Below are 7464 nucleotides of genomic sequence, written 5' to 3' on the forward strand. Positions count from 1 at the left end.
ACGGGCGGCCGGTTTGCAGCCTGTGTGTGCACTTCCTTCGAAGGCCCTGGGAGCCACGGGAAAGTCATGAGCAGAGGAGAGGCAGGGGTGGGTTTGTAAGTCAGAAAAACACCACACACACACACACACACACACACACACCCGGCCCCGCCTGCCACATGGAGGCTGCCTGTAGCGAAGCCACAGAATCACAGATGGGTTTTGGGGGGAGTGAAGGGGAGACTTGCATCCAGGTCTTCTGGGGGCTCAGCTCTCCTCCCGCTCTGGATGGGAGGCCTGGCCCACCGCGACCACTAGGTGGCGCCAGCGCACCACCACCCAGGCTGGAGCGCGGGGAAGAGGGGTCAGGCTGGGCCACGGGAGCAAGTCCCACGTGCCCGCGGCCTCTCTGCCCCTAGGTCCTGGCCTCTGCGGAGCTGGGGTTCCAGCAAACAGGGGCTCCAGCTCCGGGCTCAGGAAAGAGCTGGCTGGGCTGCAACAGACACGTTCTTCATCTCTGGTCACCGTGGGAGCTCAGCCTGGAGCATCTTGCCTCCCCCCTCAGACTGGAAATCCAAACTAGAGACTTGCTCTCCACCATGGAGCTGGCACTTCTTATCTTCTCTGTCCGGCTTGGGAAATCCTGTCTCCCCCATCGGACTTGGTGAGGGCTCCCCATCAGGCTGGGACCCCTCGTCTCCCCCATCAGGCTGGGACCCCTCATCTCCTCCATCAGGCTGGGACCCCTCGTCTCCCCCATGAGGCTGGGACCCCTCATCTCCCCCATGAGGCTGGGGACACTGTCTCCCCCATCAGGCTGGGACGCCTCATCTCCCTCATCAGGCTGGGACCCCTCATCTCCCCCATCAGGCTGGGGACACTGTCTCCCCCATGAGGCTGGGACCCCTCGTCTCCCCCATCAGGCTGGGGACACTGTCTCCCCCATCAGGCTGGGATGCCTCATCTCCCTCATCAGGCTGGGACCCCTCATCTCCCCCATGAGGCTGGGGACACTGTCTCCCCCATGAGGCTGGGACCCCTCGTCTCCCCCATCAGGCTGGGACCCCTCATCTCCCCCATCAGGCTGGGGACACTGTCTCCCCCATCAGGCTGGGACGCCTCATCTCCCCCATCAGGCTGGGACCCCTCATCTCCCCCATCAGGCTGGGACCCCTCATCTCCCCCATCAGGCTGGGGACACTGTCTCCCCCATCAGGCTGGGACCCCTCATCTCCCCCATCAGGCTGGGGACACTGTCTCCCCCATCAGGCTGGGACCCCTCATCTCCCCCATCAGGCTGGGGACACTGTCTCCCCCATCAGGCTGGGGACACTGTCTCCCCCATCAGGCTGGGACGCCTCATCTCCCCCATCAGGCTGGGACCCCTCATCTCCCCCATCAGGCTGGGGACACTGTCTCCCCCATCAGGCTGGGACGCCTCATCTCCCCCATCAGGCTGGGACCCCTCATCTCCCCCATCAGGCTGGGGACACTATCTCCCTGTCAGACGCGAGGGAAAGCGTCCGTCACCCTAGCAAAGCTCCGCAGGTCCACCTTCTGTCCACGGAAGGAGCCTCGCCTGGGTTACCGAGAGGGTAACAGAGGCGGAGGAGGAAAGCAGCCTGGCCTGGCGAACTGAGATGTTCCCCTTTCCCCTTTGTCCCCTCTGCACCTGCCCCTCCCGCCCCCTGCGCCCTGGGTAACTCCCCTGGCACGGGGAGAAGGGGAATTCTGGCGGCCTCTGCGTGCTGGCTGCTGGTGGCCCAGGGTTAAAGTCCTTCGCTGGGCTTGGGGCTCAGGGTGGGGAGGGAGCGAGGTGTGGCGGCCTCACCCCGCCCGGGGACTCCCAGGAGGTCAAGCCCTCTGATCTGGGGGTGAGGGATGGGCAGGGCCCATATCCCTTCCTGGCACCGAAAGGTCGGGTATGGGTTCGAATCTCTCGGCTTCGGTTCCGGACTGTGGCCTAGGACCTGGGACCCAGCCTCCTCTCCCAGCCTCAGGCTCCCCAGCTGTCAGTAGCAGGGGTCATGGGGGCGTAAAGGCCCTGGAGTCGGGCTGAGTTCGCCTCTCCCAGCCTCAGGCTCCCCAGCGGTGGAGCAGGGATCCTTCCCTGTGTGGTTGTGAAGACTCGCTGAGCTCATGCAGGAGAAGCCCTGTGGGCAGTGGCCTCTGAAGTCAGCGTGGACCCCACCACCTCCCGCCCCCCAGGCTTCCCTCCCTTACCTCCTCCCTAACCTGAGCCACCTTCTCTCTTGCTGGGCAGCTGGTCTCCCTACACAGACAGAGGGGTCTTTTTTAAAACTCAACCCTGCCCGGCCAGCGTGGCTCAGTGGTTGAGCGTGGTCATGGTTCAATTCCCGGTCAGGGCACATGCCCAGGTTGTGGGCTCGATTCCCAGTGTGGGGCGTGCAGGAAGCAGCCGATCCATGATTCTCTCTCATCATTGATTGTTTCCCTCTCTCTCTCCCTCCCTCTCCCTTTCTCTCTGAAATCAATAAAAATATTCCCTGAGCTGCTCTGTGCAACGCCTCCCAAGGTAGAAGTCGGATCTGTTGGCCTGACCACCTTCAAAACAGCCTTGAATGCAGCTGCTTCTCAGCTCCCCACCGTCGCATCACCTACAGCCTGGACCAGGGGTGGGCAAACTTTTTGACTCGAGGGCCACAGTGGGTTCTTAAACTGGGCCGGAGGGCCGGAACAAAAGCATGGATGGAGTGTTTGTGTGAACTAATACATGTTAACACTGCTGCTGGTGAAGGAGCGGAGGGGAGAGCAAGAGAACCCTCCGCTCTTTCGGCTCCGCGGGCCGGATAGAACAGCCGAACGGGCCAGATCCGGCCCGCCGGCCGTAGTAGTTCGCCCACGGCTGGCCTGGACCACGTGGTCCCCTCCTCCACTGGGCTCCCAGCCTCCGTCCTTGCCCCCATGTGCAGTCAGAGGGACCTGCTAGAACAAGTCAGATCACGGCCCACCCCTCTTCAGAACCCTCCACGGCTCCCGTCTCCTTCTGAGCAAACACCAAAGTCCTGTTGTGGCCCAAGAGCCCCAAACCATCTCCTCCACACACACCGCCTCCCCCATCTCTTGCTTACTCACTCTGCTCCAACCATGTTGGCCTCAAACAGCCAGTACAATCCACCTCAGGGCCTTTGCACATGCTGTTCCCGCAGCCTAGACACTCTTCCCCAGATGCCCGCATGGCTCCTTCTCTCACCCCCTTCACATCGCTGCCCAAATGTCACTCCTTAGAGGGGCTTCCCTTGGCCACTGGATTTTTTTTTTAATATATTTTTATCGGTTTTGAGAGAGGAAGGGAGAGGAAGAGACAGAAACATCAGTGATGAGAGAGAAACATTGATTGGCCGCCTTCTGCACGCCCCACATTGGAGATCGAGCCCACAACCTGGGCATGTGCCCTGACCGGGAATCGAACCGTGACCTCCTGGTTCATAGGTCGATGCTCAACCACTCTTATCAACGGAATCCACCCAGCTGGGCTGGATTTTTTTTTAAGGTTTTAAACCACTCTGCACTCTCCTCCCCGCTCCCTCGCTGGCTTTATTCTTCTCCACGGCAAATACAGACCCTGTCTCCGTTTTCCTCTGACTGACTGACAGCCTGTCTCCAGAGCTGCTCTCTGACTTCCCAAGGGCAGACCTGGTGTGCTCGCCGGCAGAGCAGGGCCTGAAATACCTGTTGGCAGAGTGAGCGGACTGTAGGCGTTTATTTTGAAGAGGTAAGGCCTTCACAAGTTTCCAAATCCACAAAGCACAAGATGGAAGTGAAAGTGGCCCACCCACCATGGCCCCTCTGCTCATCCCCTTCCCCGTCCTGCCCCCACCTCCCAGTTTCGCTCTCGTGTTTTATTCTAGAAATAGCCTACGCCCGAACAAGAAAGCATGTACACACATTTCTTCCCCTGCCCCCTCCTTGTGTCAATGGCACCCCTCTGACCCTGCTCTGTATCCCCCGCCCCCACCCCCCAGCCATGTATCTGGGAGATCACAGTGCGTCAGCCCAGAAAGTCCTTCCTCATTTTTTTTTAATCCTCACCTGAGGATGTGTGGGGTTCCCCCCTCCCCCCGCTTTTCTTAAATATGTTTTTATTGATCTCAGAGAAAAGAAGGGAGAGGGAGAGAGATAGAAACATCAGTGATGATGCCCAGCCACTACTGGAGATTGAACCCACAACCTAGGGATGAGCCCTGACTGGGAATCAACCCAAAACCTTTTGGGGTACAGGGTGACGTGCCGACCGACGGAGCCACCCGGCCAGGCTTCATTCTTCCTTTCTTTCTTTCTTTCTTTCTTTCTTTCTTTCTTTCTTTCTTTCTTTCTGTCTTTCAAGCAGCTGCTTGTGGGGTGATTAAGGTGGAGAGAGCTGTTATCGCCATCTTTTTTGTGTGTTTTTTTTGTTGTTTTTCCCAGGAGCGGTGTGGCTTCGTGGCCAGGAGCTCGGGCCTGTCTTACTGACCCAGACTCACATGGCAGCTTTGCAACCACGGGCTGCTGGTGGAATGCAAACCAGCGTTGCCACCTCGGCAAACATTGGCCAGTTTCCCCGGAGGTTAAGCATACACTCCTCCTGGGACCCAGCGATTTCATGCCTGCGTGCCTACCCACGGCCAGCGCAGACCTCTGGTCACACAAAAGCCGGTCTGAGCGTGTTGATCGCAGCTCCGTGCATCGTTGCCAGCAGCTGGAAACAACCCAGATGTTTTCCAACTGGCAGGCGGAGGAGCGAACTGTGTCCACCTGCAAAGTGGGGCGTTGTGTAGCCGGGACGAGCAACAGGCTGCCGCGCACACGGCGGCGTGGATGGATCTCGGGTGCATGCCGCTGCGTGAAAGACCAGAACCAAGAGGCCCCGTTATTCCATTGATCGGACATTCGGAAAGGGCCACCCACTGGGGGCAGAACGCAGATGGGCCGTTGCAGGGGGGGAGGGTGGGGGGAGGGTATTGGGGGGGGGCGATGAAAATCATCTTCATTTGGATGCGGGGATGGTACACAGCCGCACGCGTGTCACAGCCATGGCGCAGGGCACGGAAGAGGGTGAATGTTCCTGCCCGTGCGGGTGTTTTTGTTTTGTTTTGTTTTTAATGAATTTTTAAAGGCGACACACTGTATCATCCCATTTCTATGACGTTCTGGGGGGAGGGAAATTATTGAGATTTTTTTTAAAAAAAAAGATCAGCCCTGGCCAGGTGCTCGGTTGGTTGGAGCCTCATCCTAATCTGCCAGGGTTACAGGTTCAGTCCCTGGTCTGGGTACATGCAGGGATCAACCAATGAATGCATGAGTAAGTGCAGTAGCAGGTCAATGTTTCTCTCTCTCTCCCCCCCCCTCTTTCTGTCTCTCAAATTAATACAATTTTTTAAATATATTTTTATTGGTTTCAGAGAGGAAGGGAGAGGGAGAGAGAGAAACATCAATGATGAGAGAGAATCATTGATCGGCTGCCTCCTGCACGTCCCCCACTGGGGATCGAGCCTGCAACTTGGGCATGTGCCCTGGTCCTGGCTCATAGGTTGACGCTCAACCACTGAGCCACGCCGGCCGGCGAATCAATACATTTTTTTTAATTTAAAAAAAAAACAAAAAAAAACAGATCAGTGGCTGCAAGAAACTGGGCTTCAAGAGTTTGACTACAAAGGACACAGGGTAATGTGGGCAGAGGGACAAGCTCTCTATCTTGATTGTGATATGATTATATGGCTACACTTTTATCAGAGCTCATCCAAAGTGCACCCTTAAAGTGGGTGTGTTTTATTGTAGGTTCATTTTCCCTCCCTATGGTTGATTTTTAAAGTTTTATTTCCCCTTGCCCTTCCCTGGTTGTGTGACCTTAGGCCAGTGGTCGGCAAACTCATCAGTCAACAGAGCCAAATATCAACAGTACAACGACTGAAATTTCTTTTGAGAGCCAAATGTTTTAAACTTAAACTATAGAGGTAGGTACATTGTTATTAACTAACTTCATTAGGGTACTCCTAAGCTGGCCTTTGCTAAAAACGTCCTCAATCTGATTGAGGTTCGTTCGCTGAGGTCGACCCCTTCCAACTCTCCCATCCACACTCGTCTTGTGTACTTGTTTCAGTTAGACGAGTGTGGATGGGAGAGTTGGAAGGGGTCGACCTCAGCGAATGCACCTCAAAACAATGTACCTCCCCTGCCTGCACCGCGCCTCCCTTGGCCCGACCGCCGACACCCCCCACTTCTTCTAACGCCACTTCTTCAAAACAGACTCGCCCAGGCCGAAAACCAACTTCTGCGCACGGGCCACGAAGTTTCAGTCGCACTGTACCTGCGTGCCCGCACGTGGTATTTTGTGGAAGAGCCACACTCAAGGGGCCAAAGAGCCGCCTGTGGCTCGGGAGCCGCGGTTTGCCAACCACTGCCTTGGGCCAAGACCCTAACCTCTCTGTGCCTTGAATAAGGCGGATGGAGATGGGAGAGGAGGGAATGCACAACCATGGTGGTCGCTGAGGACTCGGGTCCCACGGTGGGTACCCAGAAACGTTCGCACACGAAACAGAGGTGCTTTATGGGCCTGTAGGGTGCAACTGCTGACAGAGACCTGAGCTGCAGACAATGGCTCTGTGTCTCAGGAGGGCAGGTTCCGGGCTGGGCCTGTCAGGCACTCCTTTGTTGACCTAGAAAAGCAAGTAGAGCCATCTCCGGGTCCCAGAGGGATGGCATCAGGGGGCACAATTCAGAGCGTTGTAAGCAAGCCTTTTTCAAAAGTCAGAGAGCGGCCTGACAGACCCATTCCCTGAGGTCTCAGCTGTGTGGGGCGGTGTCTGGTTCTCCGCAGTGATCACAACCCACAGCCTGCCCTCACAGGTTCTCACACAGGGGAGCCTGGGCTGCCCCCGGATAGCTAGCGACATCCCAGAATGGTTGGGAAACCCAGAGGGGAACACCTGACCCTGCCTACCATGAGAAATCAGGGAGGGCTTCCTGGAGGAGAGGCTGTCAGAGCTGAGACCTGATATGTTTATTGAACACCTACTGGGTGCCCTGATTTGGATCTCAGAGAAAGAGGCTTATTTTTGAGGCTGAAGTTAAGCAGGGAGGGGTTGGGGGGAAGAGGGAAGAGGTGCTTCTAAAAGCCGGGGTGTGGGTGGAGGTAGAGCAGTGGGAGATAAAGCAGGAGAAAGGTGGTGCCTGGTGCAGGGCCTCCGTGGCAGGAGCCTGGACTTTCTCCAGCTGACTTTCTCCAGCTTCCTTAGAATCCACCCACGTGGAAGGAAGGACAGGATGGGAGGAGGCCGCCGAGCGAGGAAGGTGAGGTGGCTTCGTAGGATGGGCGGACAGAGGCCTGGCCTTCTCAGACCCGCCATACCCCTCTGACCCAGCGGAGCTTCCTCCTTTCGACAACTTTCAGTGAGTCTTGGGTTCGCTGAGGATTCACTTTTATTATTCCTCCATTCCTAAGACTCTCTGGCCTGATCCCTCATCATTTCTTTCTTTTTTAAATAT

This window comes from Myotis nattereri (assembly GCF_964212035.1).
Source record: "Myotis nattereri genome assembly, chromosome: 15".
Lineage (NCBI taxonomy): Eukaryota > Metazoa > Chordata > Mammalia > Chiroptera > Vespertilionidae > Myotis > Myotis nattereri.